General features: G+C 46.3%; 9 non-coding genes and 1 pseudogene across 9 annotated transcripts; all 10 read left to right on the top strand.

Moving 5' to 3' along the window:
* The first annotated feature begins 1,455 nt into the window (after positions 1 to 1,455).
* Positions 1,456 to 1,646, top strand: LOC130317118 (U2 spliceosomal RNA). Its single transcript, XR_008864300.1, has one exon. It is a non-coding gene; the product is annotated as a U2 spliceosomal RNA (small nuclear RNA).
* Positions 1,647 to 3,732: 2,086 nt separating this feature from the next.
* On the top strand, positions 3,733 to 3,892 carry LOC130317124 (U2 spliceosomal RNA; annotated as a pseudogene).
* Positions 3,893 to 4,584: 692 nt separating this feature from the next.
* Positions 4,585 to 4,774, top strand: LOC130317123 (U2 spliceosomal RNA). Its single transcript, XR_008864304.1, has one exon. It is a non-coding gene; the product is annotated as a U2 spliceosomal RNA (small nuclear RNA).
* Positions 4,775 to 6,851: 2,077 nt separating this feature from the next.
* On the top strand, positions 6,852 to 7,042 carry LOC130317117 (U2 spliceosomal RNA). The gene has a single exon (XR_008864299.1). It is a non-coding gene; the product is annotated as a U2 spliceosomal RNA (small nuclear RNA).
* A 2,086-nt stretch (positions 7,043 to 9,128) lies between these two features.
* Positions 9,129 to 9,319, top strand: LOC130317116 (U2 spliceosomal RNA). Its single transcript, XR_008864298.1, has one exon. It is a non-coding gene; the product is annotated as a U2 spliceosomal RNA (small nuclear RNA).
* A 2,086-nt stretch (positions 9,320 to 11,405) lies between these two features.
* LOC130317115 (U2 spliceosomal RNA) lies at positions 11,406 to 11,596 on the top strand. The gene has a single exon (XR_008864297.1). It is a non-coding gene; the product is annotated as a U2 spliceosomal RNA (small nuclear RNA).
* Positions 11,597 to 13,679: 2,083 nt separating this feature from the next.
* LOC130317114 (U2 spliceosomal RNA) lies at positions 13,680 to 13,870 on the top strand. Its single transcript, XR_008864296.1, has one exon. It is a non-coding gene; the product is annotated as a U2 spliceosomal RNA (small nuclear RNA).
* Positions 13,871 to 15,954: 2,084 nt separating this feature from the next.
* On the top strand, positions 15,955 to 16,145 carry LOC130317113 (U2 spliceosomal RNA). Its single transcript, XR_008864295.1, has one exon. It is a non-coding gene; the product is annotated as a U2 spliceosomal RNA (small nuclear RNA).
* A 2,086-nt stretch (positions 16,146 to 18,231) lies between these two features.
* On the top strand, positions 18,232 to 18,422 carry LOC130317112 (U2 spliceosomal RNA). The gene has a single exon (XR_008864294.1). It is a non-coding gene; the product is annotated as a U2 spliceosomal RNA (small nuclear RNA).
* Positions 18,423 to 20,510: 2,088 nt separating this feature from the next.
* Positions 20,511 to 20,701, top strand: LOC130317111 (U2 spliceosomal RNA). The gene has a single exon (XR_008864293.1). It is a non-coding gene; the product is annotated as a U2 spliceosomal RNA (small nuclear RNA).
* The last annotated feature ends 53 nt before the right edge of the window (positions 20,702 to 20,754 follow it).

The following is a 20,754-nucleotide window of genomic DNA, read 5'->3' as shown; positions in this document are numbered from 1 at the left end:
CAGAGGGTTAGGCTATGCTATTGTGCACCTACCTGATGCATCAGAAGGTGCGAGGCCCTTGCTAAATTCTGTGCACAGACTTTGAGATCTATACTTTAGACTGTATCTAAACCTGCTCCAACATGGACTGACATTCTGGCCTACTTTCAGCCGACTGCGACTTGTCTGTCGCTGAACAGTCGCTTTTTATGTATTCAGCACCTATGTATAATGTTGTAAAAATGCTCTAGAAGCTAAAGTCGCAGAAATGTCACACATATTTGGCCTGCAACTTTCTGTGCGACAAATTCAGACAGGAAAAATCAGTATAAATCCTTAGAAAATTATCCCCCAGTGTCTCCATCTGCTGGCGGTATTGAATAAGCATTGCTGCACTGATGGGGTATGCATTAGACGAAAAAAAAGAAGAAAAAGAAGAATAATACGCCCAGAAAAGAGGCGAAAAGGAGAAAAACGTAAAAAAACGTGAAAAAAAAGTAAGAGGAAGAGAAGGGAAAAAAAGGTGGAAATGGGTTTAAAAGTGATTTCGGCGGAGAAATATATATATATATATATCTATATATATATATATATATATATATACGCGCACACACACACATATATATAAACGTATTCTCCGTTGAGATATTGCAGCCGCTGCTGTGTCCAGGCCCAGGAGCCTTAGCACTGTGCTGTGATGTCACTCAATACCACTGACATCACTAGGTGTAAACAACATCTCTCCTTTGCTGTGTATGTGACTATGGAGCTGTTTGGTGATGTCGTCTATTATGGCCTTCATAGAAGCAACAGGAGATTGTTGCATCCATCTAGAACCCTCAGAACTACAGTGCTATGATGTCACTCACTTCCACAGGCCTTGCAGAGTGTAAACAACAACAACCCAGCTTTGTTGTGTATGTAACCATAGGGATTTGTGATGTCACCTAGAACCTTCACAGCAGCGACAGCTTTATGAGGAGCATCAGCACTGCTCTGCCTGAGCAGAACCATCACCGCCATAGGTTGTCAAATAACCCGGATTTAACCCACACAGGTAAGTCCAATGGGGTGCAGGCATGTCCTCTATGCTTACAGCTTCCCGTGGGTGTTGGTTTGATACCGTTTGGGGACAGCCAAGGAGGCATCTGCAGGCAACAAAGGTAGGTGTGTGCTTGTGTGTGTGTTTCCTATGCAGATCCTAAGCCCAGTGTCACATGCAAGTAGGAGGAGTAAGAAGGGTTCCTGGCAAATCCGGGTTATGGATTGCATTTAAAAAGGCCCCGTGGGAGTGCAATGGGCCCCTGTCTTGCTGCTTAGCAATAATGGTATGGGTTTAGGTTCTGCTGTGTGTACTGGTGGTTGACTGCCCCCCAGCCCAGAGTGTGCATGGAAAATTGTCTGGCAGCCTCCCTGACAGCAAGCAGTGATAGTGCCCATGAAGGGGACCTTGTTGGGCCCGCCCCTTTCACGGTTATCGCTTCTCGGCCTTTTGGCTAAGATCAAGTGTAGTATCTGTTCTTATCAGTTTAATATCTGATACGTCCCCTATCTGGGGACCATATATTAAATGGATTTTTGAGAACGGGGGCCGATTTCGAAGCTTGCTTCCGTCGCCCTATGCATTGACCCGATATGGCAGTATCTTCGGGTACAGTGCACCACCCCCTTACAGGGTTAAAAAGAAAGATTCCTACTTTCATTGCTACCTGCTTGCTGGCTAGCCAGCTAGCCAGCCCTGTGGGCCTTGCTGCTGCTGCAGCCAAAAAACAAAAGGTGGTGCTGCTGCTGCTTCTGCTGCTTCTGCTTGTGTCTGGCCGCTGTTGGAGCGTCCAGGCACAGGACTTCTGCTGCTGCTGACTAAATGGCCTCCTTAATTGGATCATTTGAGTAGCCAGCACACCTGTGCAGGTAGGGCATGACATGATAGGCAGCTGCCTTGATAGCGGGTGGGTGCTGAATGTTCCTAATTGACAAAATAAGATTAATGCTTATGAAGAAATATAAAATCTCATCCCTTCCCCAATATCGCGCCACACCCCTACCCCTTAATTCCCTGGTTGAACTTGATGGACATATGTCTTTTTTCGACCGTACTAACTATGTAACTATGTAACATAACATGGGGGGGGGGGGGGGGGGGGTCTCCTGGCTGTTCACACAGGTGTGTCATTGCTGTACATTGACCATGCATTGCTTCTGTGGTATTGCAAAGGCAAAGACAAATGCTTCCAGCCATCCATTGCACTAATGGATTGGTCATCAGCTGGCTGTCTATGTCCCGCATCAATATAGACCAAAGTACAGAGGGTTAGGCTATGCTATTGTGCACCTACCTGATGCATCAGAAGTGTGCGAGGCCCTTGCTAAATTCTGTGCACAGACTTTGAGATCTATACTTTAGACTGTATCTAAACCTGCTCCAACATGGACTGACATTCTGGCCTACTTTCAGCCGATGCGACTTGTCTGTCGCTGAACAGTCGCTTTTTATGTATTCAGCACCTATGTATAATGTTGTAAAAATGCTCTAGAAGCTAAAGTCGCAGAAATGTCACACATATTTGGCCTGCAACTTTCTGTGCGACAAATTCAGACAGGAAAAATCAGTATAAATCCTTAGAAAATTATCCCCCAGTGTCTCCATCTGCTGGCGGTATTGAATAAGCATTGCTGCACTGATGGGGTATGCATTAGACGAAAAAAAAGAAGAAAAAGAAGAATAATACGCCCAGAAAAGAGGCGAAAAGGAGAAAAACGTAAAAAAACGTGAAAAAAAAGTAAGAGGAAGAGAAGGGAAAAAAAGGTGGAAATGGGTTTAAAAGTGATTTCGGCGGAGAAATATATATATATATATATATATATATATATATATATATACGCGCACACACACACATATATATAAACGTATTCTCCGTTGAGATATTGCAGCCGCTGCTGTGTCCAGGCCCAGGAGCCTTAGCACTGTGCTGTGATGTCACTCAATACCACTGACATCACTAGGTGTAAACAACATCTCTCCTTTGCTGTGTATGTGACTATGGAGCTGTTTGGTGATGTCGTCTATTATGGCCTTCATAGAAGCAACAGGAGATTGTTGCATCCATCTAGAACCCTCAGAACTACAGTGCTATGATGTCACTCACTTCCACAGGCCTTGCAGAGTGTAAACAACAACAACCCAGCTTTGTTGTGTATGTAACCATAGGGATTTGTGATGTCACCTAGAACCTTCACAGCAGCGACAGCTTTATGAGGAGCATCAGCACTGCTCTGCCTGAGCAGAACCATCACCGCCATAGGTTGTCAAATAACCCGGATTTAACCCACACAGGTAAGTCCAATGGGGTGCAGGCATGTCCTCTATGCTTACAGCTTCCCGTGGGTGTTGGTTTGATACCGTTTGGGGACAGCCAAGGAGGCATCTGCAGGCAACAAAGGTAGGTGTGTGCTTGTGTGTGTGTTTCCTATGCAGATCCTAAGCCCAGTGTCACATGCAAGTAGGAGGAGTAAGAAGGGTTCCTGGCAAATCCGGGTTATGGATTGCATTTAAAAAGGCCCCGTGGGAGTGCAATGGGCCCCTGTCTTGCTGCTTAGCAATAATGGTATGGGTTTAGGTTCTGCTGTGTGTACTGGTGGTTGACTGCCCCCCAGCCCAGAGTGTGCATGGAAAATTGTCTGGCAGCCTCCCTGACAGCAAGCAGTGATAGTGCCCATGAAGGGGACCTTGTTAGGCCCGCCCCTTTCACGGTTATCGCTTCTCGGCCTTTTGGCTAAGATCAAGTGTAGTATCTGTTCTTATCAGTTTTCATGCTGGTGGGGATGGGTGCTGCATGGAGGATGCAGGTGTACCAGGGCTTTCCGGGGCTGGTTCTGAGGAATCAGCTCGACGGCTGCCCCGATGTGACCTGTTCCCTCCGGGTCTCGCCATGAGGCTGAGAGGGTCTAGAGCCGAGGTACTTTTGTGCCTCGGGGAGTGGTGACCCCGAGGTGCCGAAACTCACTGGGAGAATAGGCTCACTGAGTTGAAGCACGGGCACCATAATCTCTTCACCTTGTGGCACTCACCTCTTGATTCCCGGCCTTCTGGCTAGGATCAGAGAAATTTTTATAGATCCGGCCGGATGTCCGGGCAGTATATCTGCACACATTCACTTATTTATTTATTTTTTGTCTCACTGTGTCACTTTTTGCGTGTTGTGTGTTCACAGGATTTGTCAGGATGCGGTAGCCCTTCTGGGTGTCCCTCCTGGCGGTCTAGGGGAGGTGTGTGTGGCCATTAGGTTCCGCACCTCCCTGCAAACACCCCGGGTACTCCTGCTTCGCAGGGTACCTACCGTAATCGGCTCTGCGGGCAGATACCTTGGCTAACGCCAAGGGGGATGCCGGGAGCATTTGTGGTCCCCTAGTAGCTTCGGCGAAAAGGGACATCGAACCTGGAACCTCGCAGGTACCTTTTGGTCCGGAGGCGAAGGGTAAGGTTTGTTGGGGGGCCTCTCTCCTATCGGAGAAGGGCTTGCGATAGACCGCATCCTTTGTGCACGTTTTTTTAGTGTAACACGTTTGCACTTTTTCTTGCACTTTGGGTGAATCGAAAGCACGTTCCTCGGCTTTAGATAAAAAAAAAAAAAAAAAAAAAAAATCTGTTCTTATCAGTTTAATATCTGATACGTCCCCTATCTGGGGACCATATATTAAATGGATTTTTGAGAACGGGGGCCGATTTCGAAGCTTGCTTCCGTCGCCCTATGCATTGACCCGATATGGCAGTATCTTCGGGTACAGTGCACCACCCCCTTACAGGGTTAAAAAGAAAGATTCCTACTTTCATTGCTACCTGCTTGCTGGCTAGCCAGCTAGCCAGCCCTGTGGGCCTTGCTGCTGCTGCAGCCAAAAAACAAAAGGTGGTGCTGCTGCTGCTTCTGCTGCTTCTGCTTGTGTCTGGCCGCTGTTGGAGCGTCCAGGCACAGGACTTCTGCTGCTGCTGACTAAATGGCCTCCTTAATTGGATCATTTGAGTAGCCAGCACACCTGTGCAGGTAGGGCATGACATGATAGGCAGCTGCCTTGATAGCGGGTGGGTGCTGAATGTTCCTAATTGACAAAATAAGATTAATGCTTATGAAGAAATATAAAATCTCATCCCTTCCCCAATATCGCGCCACACCCCTACCCCTTAATTCCCTGGTTGAACTTGATGGACATATGTCTTTTTTCGACCGTACTAACTATGTAACTATGTAACATAACATGGGGGGGGTCTCCTGGCTGTTCACACAGGTGTGTCATTGCTGTACATTGACCATGCATTGCTTCTGTGGTATTGCAAAGGCAAAGACAAATGCTTCCAGCCATCCATTGCGCTAATGGATTGGTCATCAGCTGGCTGTCTATGTCCCGCATCAATATAGACCAAAGTACAGAGGGTTAGGCTATGCTATTGTGCACCTACCTGATGCATCAGAAGGTGCGAGGCCCTTGCTAAATTCTGTGCACAGACTTTGAGATCTATACTTTAGACTGTATCTAAACCTGCTCCAACATGGACTGACATTCTGGCCTACTTTCAGCCGATGCGACTTGTCTGTCGCTGAACAGTCGCTTTTTATGTATTCAGCACCTATGTATAATGTTGTAAAAATGCTCTAGAAGCTAAAGTCGCAGAAATGTCACACATATTTGGCCTGCAACTTTCTGTGCGACAAATTCAGACAGGAAAAATCAGTATAAATCCTTAGAAAATTATCCCCCAGTGTCTCCATCTGCTGGCGGTATTGAATAAGCATTGCTGCACTGATGGGGTATGCATTAGACGAAAAAAAAGAAGAAAAAGAAGAATAATACGCCCAGAAAAGAGGCGAAAAGGAGAAAAACGTAAAAAAACGTGAAAAAAAAGTAAGAGGAAGAGAAGGGAAAAAAAGGTGGAAATGGGTTTAAAAGTGATTTCGGCGGAGAAATATATATATATATATATATATATATATATATATATATATATACGCGCACACACACACATATATATAAACGTATTCTCCGTTGAGATATTGCAGCCGCTGCTGTGTCCAGGCCCAGGAGCCTTAGCACTGTGCTGTGATGTCACTCAATACCACTGACATCACTAGGTGTAAACAACATCTCTCCTTTGCTGTGTATGTGACTATGGAGCTGTTTGGTGATGTCGTCTATTATGGCCTTCATAGAAGCAACAGGAGATTGTTGCATCCATCTAGAACCCTCAGAACTACAGTGCTATGATGTCACTCACTTCCACAGGCCTTGCAGAGTGTAAACAACAACAACCCAGCTTTGTTGTGTATGTAACCATAGGGATTTGTGATGTCACCTAGAACCTTCACAGCAGCGACAGCTTTATGAGGAGCATCAGCACTGCTCTGCCTGAGCAGAACCATCACCGCCATAGGTTGTCAAATAACCCGGATTTAACCCACACAGGTAAGTCCAATGGGGTGCAGGCATGTCCTCTATGCTTACAGCTTCCCGTGGGTGTTGGTTTGATACCGTTTGGGGACAGCCAAGGAGGCATCTGCAGGCAACAAAGGTAGGTGTGTGCTTGTGTGTGTGTTTCCTATGCAGATCCTAAGCCCAGTGTCACATGCAAGTAGGAGGAGTAAGAAGGGTTCCTGGCAAATCCGGGTTATGGATTGCATTTAAAAAGGCCCCGTGGGAGTGCAATGGGCCCCTGTCTTGCTGCTTAGCAATAATGGTATGGGTTTAGGTTCTGCTGTGTGTACTGGTGGTTGACTGCCCCCCAGCCCAGAGTGTGCATGGAAAATTGTCTGGCAGCCTCCCTGACAGCAAGCAGTGATAGTGCCCATGAAGGGGACCTTGTTGGGCCCGCCCCTTTCACGGTTATCGCTTCTCGGCCTTTTGGCTAAGATCAAGTGTAGTATCTGTTCTTATCAGTTTAATATCTGATACGTCCCCTATCTGGGGACCATATATTAAATGGATTTTTGAGAACGGGGGCCGATTTCGAAGCTTGCTTCCGTCGCCCTATGCATTGACCCGATATGGCAGTATCTTCGGGTACAGTGCACCACCCCCTTACAGGGTTAAAAAGAAAGATTCCTACTTTCATTGCTACCTGCTTGCTGGCTAGCCAGCTAGCCAGCCCTGTGGGCCTTGCTGCTGCTGCAGCCAAAAAACAAAAGGTGGTGCTGCTGCTGCTTCTGCTGCTTCTGCTTGTGTCTGGCCGCTGTTGGAGCGTCCAGGCACAGGACTTCTGCTGCTGCTGACTAAATGGCCTCCTTAATTGGATCATTTGAGTAGCCAGCACACCTGTGCAGGTAGGGCATGACATGATAGGCAGCTGCCTTGATAGCGGGTGGGTGCTGAATGTTCCTAATTGACAAAATAAGATTAATGCTTATGAAGAAATATAAAATCTCATCCCTTCCCCAATATCGCGCCACACCCCTACCCCTTAATTCCCTGGTTGAACTTGATGGACATATGTCTTTTTTCGACCGTACTAACTATGTAACTATGTAACATAACATGGGGGGGGGGGGGGGGGTCTCCTGGCTGTTCACACAGGTGTGTCATTGCTGTACATTGACCATGCATTGCTTCTGTGGTATTGCAAAGGCAAAGACAAATGCTTCCAGCCATCCATTGCACTAATGGATTGGTCATCAGCTGGCTGTCTATGTCCCGCATCAATATAGACCAAAGTACAGAGGGTTAGGCTATGCTATTGTGCACCTACCTGATGCATCAGAAGGTGCGAGGCCCTTGCTAAATTCTGTGCACAGACTTTGAGATCTATACTTTAGACTGTATCTAAACCTGCTCCAACATGGACTGACATTCTGGCCTACTTTCAGCCGATGCGACTTGTCTGTCGCTGAACAGTCGCTTTTTATGTATTCAGCACCTATGTATAATGTTGTAAAAATGCTCTAGAAGCTAAAGTCGCAGAAATGTCACACATATTTGGCCTGCAACTTTCTGTGCGACAAATTCAGACAGGAAAAATCAGTATAAATCCTTAGAAAATTATCCCCCAGTGTCTCCATCTGCTGGCGGTATTGAATAAGCATTGCTGCACTGATGGGGTATGCATTAGACGAAAAAAAAGAAGAAAAAGAAGAATAATACGCCCAGAAAAGAGGCGAAAAGGAGAAAAACGTAAAAAAACGTGAAAAAAAAGTAAGAGGAAGAGAAGGGAAAAAAAGGTGGAAATGGGTTTAAAAGTGATTTCGGCGGAGAAATATATATATATATATATATATATATATATATATATATATATACGCGCACACACACACATATATATAAACGTATTCTCCGTTGAGATATTGCAGCCGCTGCTGTGTCCAGGCCCAGGAGCCTTAGCACTGTGCTGTGATGTCACTCAATACCACTGACATCACTAGGTGTAAACAACATCTCTCCTTTGCTGTGTATGTGACTATGGAGCTGTTTGGTGATGTCGTCTATTATGGCCTTCATAGAAGCAACAGGAGATTGTTGCATCCATCTAGAACCCTCAGAACTACAGTGCTATGATGTCACTCACTTCCACAGGCCTTGCAGAGTGTAAACAACAACAACCCAGCTTTGTTGTGTATGTAACCATAGGGATTTGTGATGTCACCTAGAACCTTCACAGCAGCGACAGCTTTATGAGGAGCATCAGCACTGCTCTGCCTGAGCAGAACCATCACCGCCATAGGTTGTCAAATAACCCGGATTTAACCCACACAGGTAAGTCCAATGGGGTGCAGGCATGTCCTCTATGCTTACAGCTTCCCGTGGGTGTTGGTTTGATACCGTTTGGGGACAGCCAAGGAGGCATCTGCAGGCAACAAAGGTAGGTGTGTGCTTGTGTGTGTGTTTCCTATGCAGATCCTAAGCCCAGTGTCACATGCAAGTAGGAGGAGTAAGAAGGGTTCCTGGCAAATCCGGGTTATGGATTGCATTTAAAAAGGCCCCGTGGGAGTGCAATGGGCCCCTGTCTTGCTGCTTAGCAATAATGGTATGGGTTTAGGTTCTGCTGTGTGTACTGGTGGTTGACTGCCCCCCAGCCCAGAGTGTGCATGGAAAATTGTCTGGCAGCCTCCCTGACAGCAAGCAGTGATAGTGCCCATGAAGGGGACCTTGTTGGGCCCGCCCCTTTCACGGTTATCGCTTCTCGGCCTTTTGGCTAAGATCAAGTGTAGTATCTGTTCTTATCAGTTTAATATCTGATACGTCCCCTATCTGGGGACCATATATTAAATGGATTTTTGAGAACGGGGGCCGATTTCGAAGCTTGCTTCCGTCGCCCTATGCATTGACCCGATATGGCAGTATCTTCGGGTACAGTGCACCACCCCCTTACAGGGTTAAAAAGAAAGATTCCTACTTTCATTGCTACCTGCTTGCTGGCTAGCCAGCTAGCCAGCCCTGTGGGCCTTGCTGCTGCTGCAGCCAAAAAACAAAAGGTGGTGCTGCTGCTGCTTCTGCTGCTTCTGCTTGTGTCTGGCCGCTGTTGGAGCGTCCAGGCACAGGACTTCTGCTGCTGCTGACTAAATGGCCTCCTTAATTGGATCATTTGAGTAGCCAGCACACCTGTGCAGGTAGGGCATGACATGATAGGCAGCTGCCTTGATAGCGGGTGGGTGCTGAATGTTCCTAATTGACAAAATAAGATTAATGCTTATGAAGAAATATAAAATCTCATCCCTTCCCCAATATCGCGCCACACCCCTACCCCTTAATTCCCTGGTTGAACTTGATGGACATATGTCTTTTTTCGACCGTACTAACTATGTAACTATGTAACATAACATGGGGGGGGGGGGGGGGGGGTCTCCTGGCTGTTCACACAGGTGTGTCATTGCTGTACATTGACCATGCATTGCTTCTGTGGTATTGCAAAGGCAAAGACAAATGCTTCCAGCCATCCATTGCACTAATGGATTGGTCATCAGCTGGCTGTCTATGTCCCGCATCAATATAGACCAAAGTACAGAGGGTTAGGCTATGCTATTGTGCACCTACCTGATGCATCAGAAGGTGCGAGGCCCTTGCTAAATTCTGTGCACAGACTTTGAGATCTATACTTTAGACTGTATCTAAACCTGCTCCAACATGGACTGACATTCTGGCCTACTTTCAGCCGATGCGACTTGTCTGTCGCTGAACAGTCGCTTTTTATGTATTCAGCACCTATGTATAATGTTGTAAAAATGCTCTAGAAGCTAAAGTCGCAGAAATGTCACACATATTTGGCCTGCAACTTTCTGTGCGACAAATTCAGACAGGAAAAATCAGTATAAATCCTTAGAAAATTATCCCCCAGTGTCTCCATCTGCTGGCGGTATTGAATAAGCATTGCTGCACTGATGGGGTATGCATTAGACGAAAAAAAAGAAGAAAAAGAAGAATAATACGCCCAGAAAAGAGGCGAAAAGGAGAAAAACGTAAAAAAACGTGAAAAAAAAGTAAGAGGAAGAGAAGGGAAAAAAAGGTGGAAATGGGTTTAAAAGTGATTTCGGCGGAGAAATATATATATATATATATATATATATATATATATATATATACGCGCACACACACACATATATATAAACGTATTCTCCGTTGAGATATTGCAGCCGCTGCTGTGTCCAGGCCCAGGAGCCTTAGCACTGTGCTGTGATGTCACTCAATACCACTGACATCACTAGGTGTAAACAACATCTCTCCTTTGCTGTGTATGTGACTATGGAGCTGTTTGGTGATGTCGTCTATTATGGCCTTCATAGAAGCAACAGGAGATTGTTGCATCCATCTAGAACCCTCAGAACTACAGTGCTATGATGTCACTCACTTCCACAGGCCTTGCAGAGTGTAAACAACAACAACCCAGCTTTGTTGTGTATGTAACCATAGGGATTTGTGATGTCACCTAGAACCTTCACAGCAGCGACAGCTTTATGAGGAGCATCAGCACTGCTCTGCCTGAGCAGAACCATCACCGCCATAGGTTGTCAAATAACCCGGATTTAACCCACACAGGTAAGTCCAATGGGGTGCAGGCATGTCCTCTATGCTTACAGCTTCCCGTGGGTGTTGGTTTGATACCGTTTGGGGACAGCCAAGGAGGCATCTGCAGGCAACAAAGGTAGGTGTGTGCTTGTGTGTGTGTTTCCTATGCAGATCCTAAGCCCAGTGTCACATGCAAGTAGGAGGAGTAAGAAGGGTTCCTGGCAAATCCGGGTTATGGATTGCATTTAAAAAGGCCCCGTGGGAGTGCAATGGGCCCCTGTCTTGCTGCTTAGCAATAATGGTATGGGTTTAGGTTCTGCTGTGTGTACTGGTGGTTGACTGCCCCCCAGCCCAGAGTGTGCATGGAAAATTGTCTGGCAGCCTCCCTGACAGCAAGCAGTGATAGTGCCCATGAAGGGGACCTTGTTGGGCCCGCCCCTTTCACGGTTATCGCTTCTCGGCCTTTTGGCTAAGATCAAGTGTAGTATCTGTTCTTATCAGTTTAATATCTGATACGTCCCCTATCTGGGGACCATATATTAAATGGATTTTTGAGAACGGGGGCCGATTTCGAAGCTTGCTTCCGTCGCCCTATGCATTGACCCGATATGGCAGTATCTTCGGGTACAGTGCACCACCCCCTTACAGGGTTAAAAAGAAAGATTCCTACTTTCATTGCTACCTGCTTGCTGGCTAGCCAGCTAGCCAGCCCTGTGGGCCTTGCTGCTGCTGCAGCCAAAAAACAAAAGGTGGTGCTGCTGCTGCTTCTGCTGCTTCTGCTTGTGTCTGGCCGCTGTTGGAGCGTCCAGGCACAGGACTTCTGCTGCTGCTGACTAAATGGCCTCCTTAATTGGATCATTTGAGTAGCCAGCACACCTGTGCAGGTAGGGCATGACATGATAGGCAGCTGCCTTGATAGCGGGTGGGTGCTGAATGTTCCTAATTGACAAAATAAGATTAATGCTTATGAAGAAATATAAAATCTCATCCCTTCCCCAATATCGCGCCACACCCCTACCCCTTAATTCCCTGGTTGAACTTGATGGACATATGTCTTTTTTCGACCGTACTAACTATGTAACTATGTAACATAACATGGGGGGGGGGGGGGGGTCTCCTGGCTGTTCACACAGGTGTGTCATTGCTGTACATTGACCATGCATTGCTTCTGTGGTATTGCAAAGGCAAAGACAAATGCTTCCAGCCATCCATTGCACTAATGGATTGGTCATCAGCTGGCTGTCTATGTCCCGCATCAATATAGACCAAAGTACAGAGGGTTAGGCTATGCTATTGTGCACCTACCTGATGCATCAGAAGGTGCGAGGCCCTTGCTAAATTCTGTGCACAGACTTTGAGATCTATACTTTAGACTGTATCTAAACCTGCTCCAACATGGACTGACATTCTGGCCTACTTTCAGCCGATGCGACTTGTCTGTCGCTGAACAGTCGCTTTTTATGTATTCAGCACCTATGTATAATGTTGTAAAAATGCTCTAGAAGCTAAAGTCGCAGAAATGTCACACATATTTGGCCTGCAACTTTCTGTGCGACAAATTCAGACAGGAAAAATCAGTATAAATCCTTAGAAAATTATCCCCCAGTGTCTCCATCTGCTGGCGGTATTGAATAAGCATTGCTGCACTGATGGGGTATGCATTAGACGAAAAAAAAGAAGAAAAAGAAGAATAATACGCCCAGAAAAGAGGCGAAAAGGAGAAAAACGTAAAAAAACGTGAAAAAAAAGTAAGAGGAAGAGAAGGGAAAAAAAGGTGGAAATGGGTTTAAAAGTGATTTCGGCGGAGAAATATATATATATATATATATATATATATATATATATATATACGCGCACACACACACATATATATAAACGTATTCTCCGTTGAGATATTGCAGCCGCTGCTGTGTCCAGGCCCAGGAGCCTTAGCACTGTGCTGTGATGTCACTCAATACCACTGACATCACTAGGTGTAAACAACATCTCTCCTTTGCTGTGTATGTGACTATGGAGCTGTTTGGTGATGTCGTCTATTATGGCCTTCATAGAAGCAACAGGAGATTGTTGCATCCATCTAGAACCCTCAGAACTACAGTGCTATGATGTCACTCACTTCCACAGGCCTTGCAGAGTGTAAACAACAACAACCCAGCTTTGTTGTGTATGTAACCATAGGGATTTGTGATGTCACCTAGAACCTTCACAGCAGCGACAGCTTTATGAGGAGCATCAGCACTGCTCTGCCTGAGCAGAACCATCACCGCCATAGGTTGTCAAATAACCCGGATTTAACCCACACAGGTAAGTCCAATGGGGTGCAGGCATGTCCTCTATGCTTACAGCTTCCCGTGGGTGTTGGTTTGATACCGTTTGGGGACAGCCAAGGAGGCATCTGCAGGCAACAAAGGTAGGTGTGTGCTTGTGTGTGTGTTTCCTATGCAGATCCTAAGCCCAGTGTCACATGCAAGTAGGAGGAGTAAGAAGGGTTCCTGGCAAATCCGGGTTATGGATTGCATTTAAAAAGGCCCCGTGGGAGTGCAATGGGCCCCTGTCTTGCTGCTTAGCAATAATGGTATGGGTTTAGGTTCTGCTGTGTGTACTGGTGGTTGACTGCCCCCCAGCCCAGAGTGTGCATGGAAAATTGTCTGGCAGCCTCCCTGACAGCAAGCAGTGATAGTGCCCATGAAGGGGACCTTGTTGGGCCCGCCCCTTTCACGGTTATCGCTTCTCGGCCTTTTGGCTAAGATCAAGTGTAGTATCTGTTCTTATCAGTTTAATATCTGATACGTCCCCTATCTGGGGACCATATATTAAATGGATTTTTGAGAACGGGGGCCGATTTCGAAGCTTGCTTCCGTCGCCCTATGCATTGACCCGATATGGCAGTATCTTCGGGTACAGTGCACCACCCCCTTACAGGGTTAAAAAGAAAGATTCCTACTTTCATTGCTACCTGCTTGCTGGCTAGCCAGCTAGCCAGCCCTGTGGGCCTTGCTGCTGCTGCAGCCAAAAAACAAAAGGTGGTGCTGCTGCTGCTTCTGCTGCTTCTGCTTGTGTCTGGCCGCTGTTGGAGCATCCAGGCACAGGACTTCTGCTGCTGCTGACTAAATGGCCTCCTTAATTGGATCATTTGAGTAGCCAGCACACCTGTGCAGGTAGGGCATGACATGATAGGCAGCTGCCTTGATAGCGGGTGGGTGCTGAATGTTCCTAATTGACAAACTAAGATTAATGCTTATGAAGAAATATAAAATCTCATCCCTTCCCCAATATCGCGCCACACCCCTACCCCTTAATTCCCTGGTTGAACTTGATGGACATATGTCTTTTTTCGACCGTACTAACTATGTAACTATGTAACATAACATGGGGGGGGGGGGGGGGTCTCCTGGCTGTTCACACAGGTGTGTCATTGCTGTACATTGACCATGCATTGCTTCTGTGGTATTGCAAAGGCAAAGACAAATGCTTCCAGCCATCCATTGCCTAATGGATTGGTCATCAGCTGGCTGTCTATGTCCCGCATCAATATAGACCAAAGTACAGAGGGTTAGGCTATGCTATTGTGCACCTACCTGATGCATCAGAAGGTGCGAGGCCCTTGCTAAATTCTGTGCACAGACTTTGAGATCTATACTTTAGACTGTATCTAAACCTGCTCCAACATGGACTGACATTCTGGCCTACTTTCAGCCGATGCGACTTGTCTGTCGCTGAACAGTCGCTTTTTATGTATTCAGCACCTATGTATAATGTTGTAAAAATGCTCTAGAAGCTAAAGTCGCAGAAATGTCACACATATTTGGCCTGCAACTTTCTGTGCGACAAATTCAGACAGGAAAAATCAGTATAAATCCTTAGAAAATTATCCCCCAGTGTCTCCATCTGCTGGCGGTATTGAATAAGCATTGCTGCACTGATGGGGTATGCATTAGACGAAAAAAAAGAAGAAAAAGAAGAATAATACGCCCAGAAAAGAGGCGAAAAGGAGAAAAACGTAAAAAAACGTGAAAAAAAAGTAAGAGGAAGAGAAGGGAAAAAAAGGTGGAAATGGGTTTAAAAGTGATTTCGGCGGAGAAATATATATATATATATATATATATATATATATATATATATATACGCGCACACACACACATATATATAAACGTATTCTCCGTTGAGATATTGCAGCCGCTGCTGTGTCCAGGCCCAGGAGCCTTAGCACTGTGCTGTGATGTCACTCAATACCACTGACATCACTAGGTGTAAACAACATCTCTCCTTTGCTGTGTATGTGACTATGGAGCTGTTTGGTGATGTCGTCTATTATGGCCTTCATAGAAGCAACAGGAGATTGTTGCATCCATCTAGAACCCTCAGAACTACAGTGCTATGATGTCACTCACTTCCACAGGCCTTGCAGAGTGTAAACAACAACAACCCAGCTTTGTTGTGTATGTAACCATAGGGATTTGTGATGTCACCTAGAACCTTCACAGCAGCGACAGCTTTATGAGGAGCATCAGCACTGCTCTGCCTGAGCAGAACCATCACCGCCATAGGTTGTCAAATAACCCGGATTTAACCCACACAGGTAAGTCCAATGGGGTGCAGGCATGTCCTCTATGCTTACAGCTTCCCGTGGGTGTTGGTTTGATACCGTTTGGGGACAGCCAAGGAGGCATCTGCAGGCAACAAAGGTAGGTGTGTGCTTGTGTGTGTGTTTCCTATGCAGATCCTAAGCCCAGTGTCACATGCAAGTAGGAGGAGTAAGAAGGGTTCCTGGCAAATCCGGGTTATGGATTGCATTTAAAAAGGCCCCGTGGGAGTGCAATGGGCCCCTGTCTTGCTGCTTAGCAATAATGGTATGGGTTTAGGTTCTGCTGTGTGTACTGGTGGTTGACTGCCCCCCAGCCCAGAGTGTGCATGGAAAATTGTCTGGCAGCCTCCCTGACAGCAAGCAGTGATAGTGCCCATGAAGGGGACCTTGTTGGGCCCGCCCCTTTCACGGTTATCGCTTCTCGGCCTTTTGGCTAAGATCAAGTGTAGTATCTGTTCTTATCAGTTTAATATCTGATACGTCCCCTATCTGGGGACCATATATTAAATGGATTTTTGAGAACGGGGGCCGATTTCGAAGCTTGCTTCCGTCGCCCTATGCATTGACCCGATATGGCAGTATCTTCGGGTACAGTGCACCACCCCCTTACAGGGTTAAAAAGAAAGATTCCTACTTTCATTGCTACCTGCTTGCTGGCTAGCCAGCTAGCCAGCCCTGTGGGCCTTGCTGCTGCTGCAGCCAAAAAACAAAAGGTGGTGCTGCTGCTGCTTCTGCTGCTTCTGCTTGTGTCTGGCCGCTGTTGGAGCGTCCAGGCACAGGACTTCTGCTGCTGCTGACTAAATGGCCTCCTTAATTGGATCATTTGAGTAGCCAGCACACCTGTGCAGGTAGGGCATGACATGATAGGCAGCTGCCTTGATAGCGGGTGGGTGCTGAATGTTCCTAATTGACAAAATAAGATTAATGCTTATGAAGAAATATAAAATCTCATCCCTTCCCCAATATCGCGCCACACCCCTACCCCTTAATTCCCTGGTTGAACTTGATGGACATATGTCTTTTTTCGACCGTACTAACTATGTAACTATGTAACATAACATGGGGGGGGGGGGGGGGGGGTCTCCTGGCTGTTCACACAGGTGTGTCATTGCTGTACATTGACCATGCATTGCTTCTGTGGTATTGCAAAGGCAAAGACAAATGCTTCCAGCCATCCATTGCACTAATGGATTGGTCATCAGCTGGCTGTCTATGTCCCGCATCAATATAGACCAAAGTACAGAGGGTTAGGCTATGCTATTGTGCACCTACCTGATGCATCAGAAGGTGCGAGGCCCTTGCTAAATTCTGTGCACAGACTTTGAGATCTATACTTTAGACTGTATCTAAACCTGCTCCAACATGGACTGACATTCTGGCCTACTTTCAGCCGATGCGACTTGTCTGTCGCTGAACAGTCGCTTTTTATGTATTCAGCACCTATGTATAATGTTGTAAAAATGCTCTAGAAGCTAAAGTCGCAGAAATGTCACACATATTTGGCCTGCAACTTTCTGTGCGACAAATTCAGACAGGAAAAATCAGTATAAATCCTTAGAAAATTATCCCCCAGTGTCTCCATCTGCTGGCGGTATTGAATAAGCATTGCTGCACTGATGGGGTATGCATTAGACGGAAAAAAAGAAGAAAAAGAAGAATAATACGCCCAGAAAAGAGGCGAAAAGGAGAAAAACGTAAAAAAACGTGAAAAAAAAGTAAGAGGAAGAGAAGGGAAAAAAAGGTGGAAATGGGTTTAAAAGTGATTTCGGCGGAGAAATATATATATATATATATATATATATATATATATATATATACGCGCACACACACACATATATATAAACGTATTCTCCGTTGAGATATTGCAGCCGCTGCTGTGTCCAGGCCCAGGAGCCTTAGCACTGTGCTGTGATGTCACTCAATACCACTGACATCACTAGGTGTAAACAACATCTCTCCTTTGCTGTGTATGTGACTATGGAGCTGTTTGGTGATGTCGTCTATTATGGCCTTCATAGAAGCAACAGGAGATTGTTGCATCCATCTAGAACCCTCAGAACTACAGTGCTATGATGTCACTCACTTCCACAGGCCTTGCAGAGTGTAAACAACAACAACCCAGCTTTGTTGTGTATGTAACCATAGGGATTTGTGATGTCACCTAGAACCTTCACAGCAGCGACAGCTTTATGAGGAGCATCAGCACTGCTCTGCCTGAGCAGAACCATCACCGCCATAGGTTGTCAAATAACCCGGATTTAACCCACACAGGTAAGTCCAATGGGGTGCAGGCATGTCCTCTATGCTTACAGCTTCCCGTGGGTGTTGGTTTGATACCGTTTGGGGACAGCCAAGGAGGCATCTGCAGGCAACAAAGGTAGGTGTGTGCTTGTGTGTGTGTTTCCTATGCAGATCCTAAGCCCAGTGTCACATGCAAGTAGGAGGAGTAAGAAGGGTTCCTGGCAAATCCGGGTTATGGATTGCATTTAAAAAGGCCCCGTGGGAGTGCAATGGGCCCCTGTCTTGCTGCTTAGCAATAATGGTATGGGTTTAGGTTCTGCTGTGTGTACTGGTGGTTGACTGCCCCCCAGCCCAGAGTGTGCATGGAAAATTGTCTGGCAGCCTCCCTGACAGCAAGCAGTGATAGTGCCCATGAAGGGGACCTTGTTGGGCCCGCCCCTTTCACGGTTATCGCTTCTCGGCCTTTTGGCTAAGATCAAGTGTAGTATCTGTTCTTATCAGTTTAATATCTGATACGTCCCCTATCTGGGGACCATATATTAAATGGATTTTTGAGAACGGGGGCCGATTTCGAAGCTTGCTTCCGTCGCCCTATGCATTGACCCGATATGGCAGTATCTTCGGGTACAGTGCACCACCCCCTTACAGGGTTAAAAAGAAAGATTCCTACTTTCATTGCTACCTGCTTGCTGGCTAGCCAGCTAGCCAGCCCTGTGGGCCTTGCTGCTGCTGCAGCCAAAAAACAAAAGGTGGTGCTGCTGCTGCTTCTGCTGCTTCTGCTTGTGTCTGGCCGCTGTTGGAGCGTCCAGGCACAGGACTTCTGCTGCTGCTGACTAAATGGCCTCCTTAATTGGATCATTTGAGTAGCCAGCACACCTGTGCAGGTAGGGCATGACATGATAGGCAGCTGCCTTGATAGCGGGTGGGTGCTGAATGTTCCTAATTGACAAAATAAGATTAATGCTTATGAAGAAATATAAAATCTCATCCCTTCCCCAATATCGCGCCACACCCCTACCCCTTAATTCCCTGGTTGAACTTGATGGACATATGTCTTTTTTCGACCGTACTAACTATGTAACTATGTAACATAACATGGGGGGGGGGGGGGGGGGGTCTCCTGGCTGTTCACACAGGTGTGTCATTGCTGTACATTGACCATGCATTGCTTCTGTGGTATTGCAAAGGCAAAGACAAATGCTTCCAGCCATCCATTGCACTAATGGATTGGTCATCAGCTGGCTGTCTATGTCCCGCATCAATATAGACCAAAGTACAGAGGGTTAGGCTATGCTATTGTGCACCTACCTGATGCATCAGAAGGTGCGAGGCCCTTGCTAAATTCTGTGCACAGACTTTGAGATCTATACTTTAGACTGTATCTAAACCTGCTCCAACATGGACTGACATTCTGGCCTACTTTCAGCCGATGCGACTTGTCTGTCGCTGAACAGTCGCTTTTTATGTATTCAGCACCTATGTATAATGTTGTAAAAATGCTCTAGAAGCTAAAGTCGCAGAAATGTCACACATATTTGGCCTGCAACTTTCTGTGCGACAAATTCAGACAGGAAAAATCAGTATAAATCCTTAGAAAATTATCCCCCAGTGTCTCCATCTGCTGGCGGTATTGAATAAGCATTGCTGCACTGATGGGGTATGCATTAGACGAAAAAAAAGAAGAAAAAGAAGAATAATACGCCCAGAAAAGAGGCGAAAAGGAGAAAAACGTAAAAAAACGTGAAAAAAAAGTAAGAGGAAGAGAAGGGAAAAAAAGGTGGAAATGGGTTTAAAAGTGATTTCGGCGGAGAAATATATATATATATATATATATATATATATATATATATATATACGCGCACACACACACATATATATAAACGTATTCTCCGTTGAGATATTGCAGCCGCTGCTGTGTCCAGGCCCAGGAGCCTTAGCACTGTGCTGTGATGTCACTCAATACCACTGACATCACTAGGTGTAAACAACATCTCTCCTTTGCTGTGTATGTGACTATGGAGCTGTTTGGTGATGTCGTCTATTATGGCCTTCATAGAAGCAACAGGAGATTGTTGCATCCATCTAGAACCCTCAGAACTACAGTGCTATGATGTCACTCACTTCCACAGGCCTTGCAGAGTGTAAACAACAACAACCCAGCTTTGTTGTGTATGTAACCATAGGGATTTGTGATGTCACCTAGAACCTTCACAGCAGCGACAGCTTTATGAGGAGCATCAGCACTGCTCTGCCTGAGCAGAACCATCACCGCCATAGGTTGTCAAATAACCCGGATTTAACCCACACAGGTAAGTCCAATGGGGTGCAGGCATGTCCTCTATGCTTACAGCTTCCCGTGGGTGTTGGTTTGATACCGTTTGGGGACAGCCAAGGAGGCATCTGCAGGCAACAAAGGTAGGTGTGTGCTTGTGTGTGTGTTTCCTATGCAGATCCTAAGCCCAGTGTCACATGCAAGTAGGAGGAGTAAGAAGGGTTCCTGGCAAATCCGGGTTATGGATTGCATTTAAAAAGGCCCCGTGGGAGTGCAATGGGCCCCTGTCTTGCTGCTTAGCAATAATGGTATGGGTTTAGGTTCTGCTGTGTGTACTGGTGGTTGACTGCCCCCCAGCCCAGAGTGTGCATGGAAAATTGTCTGGCAGCCTCCCTGACAGCAAGCAGTGATAGTGCCCATGAAGGGGACCTTGTTGGGCCCGCCCCTTTCACGGTTATCGCTTCTCGGCCTTTTGGCTAAGATCAAGTGTAGTATCTGTTCTTATCAGTTTAATATCTGATACGTCCCCTATCTGGGGACCATATATTAAATGGATTTTTGAGAACGGGGGCCGATTTCGAAGCTTGCTTCCGTCGCCCTATGCATTGACCCGATATGGCAGTATCTTCGGGTACAGTGCACCACCCCCTTACAGGGTTAAAAAGAAAGATTCCTACTTTCATTGCTACCTGCTTGCTGG

Source organism: Hyla sarda, unplaced genomic scaffold, assembly GCF_029499605.1.
Source record: "Hyla sarda isolate aHylSar1 unplaced genomic scaffold, aHylSar1.hap1 scaffold_1975, whole genome shotgun sequence".
Classification (NCBI taxonomy): domain Eukaryota; kingdom Metazoa; phylum Chordata; class Amphibia; order Anura; family Hylidae; genus Hyla; species Hyla sarda.
Note: the sequence above shows the minus strand (reverse complement) of the source record. Positions and strands in the feature narration are given on the sequence as shown.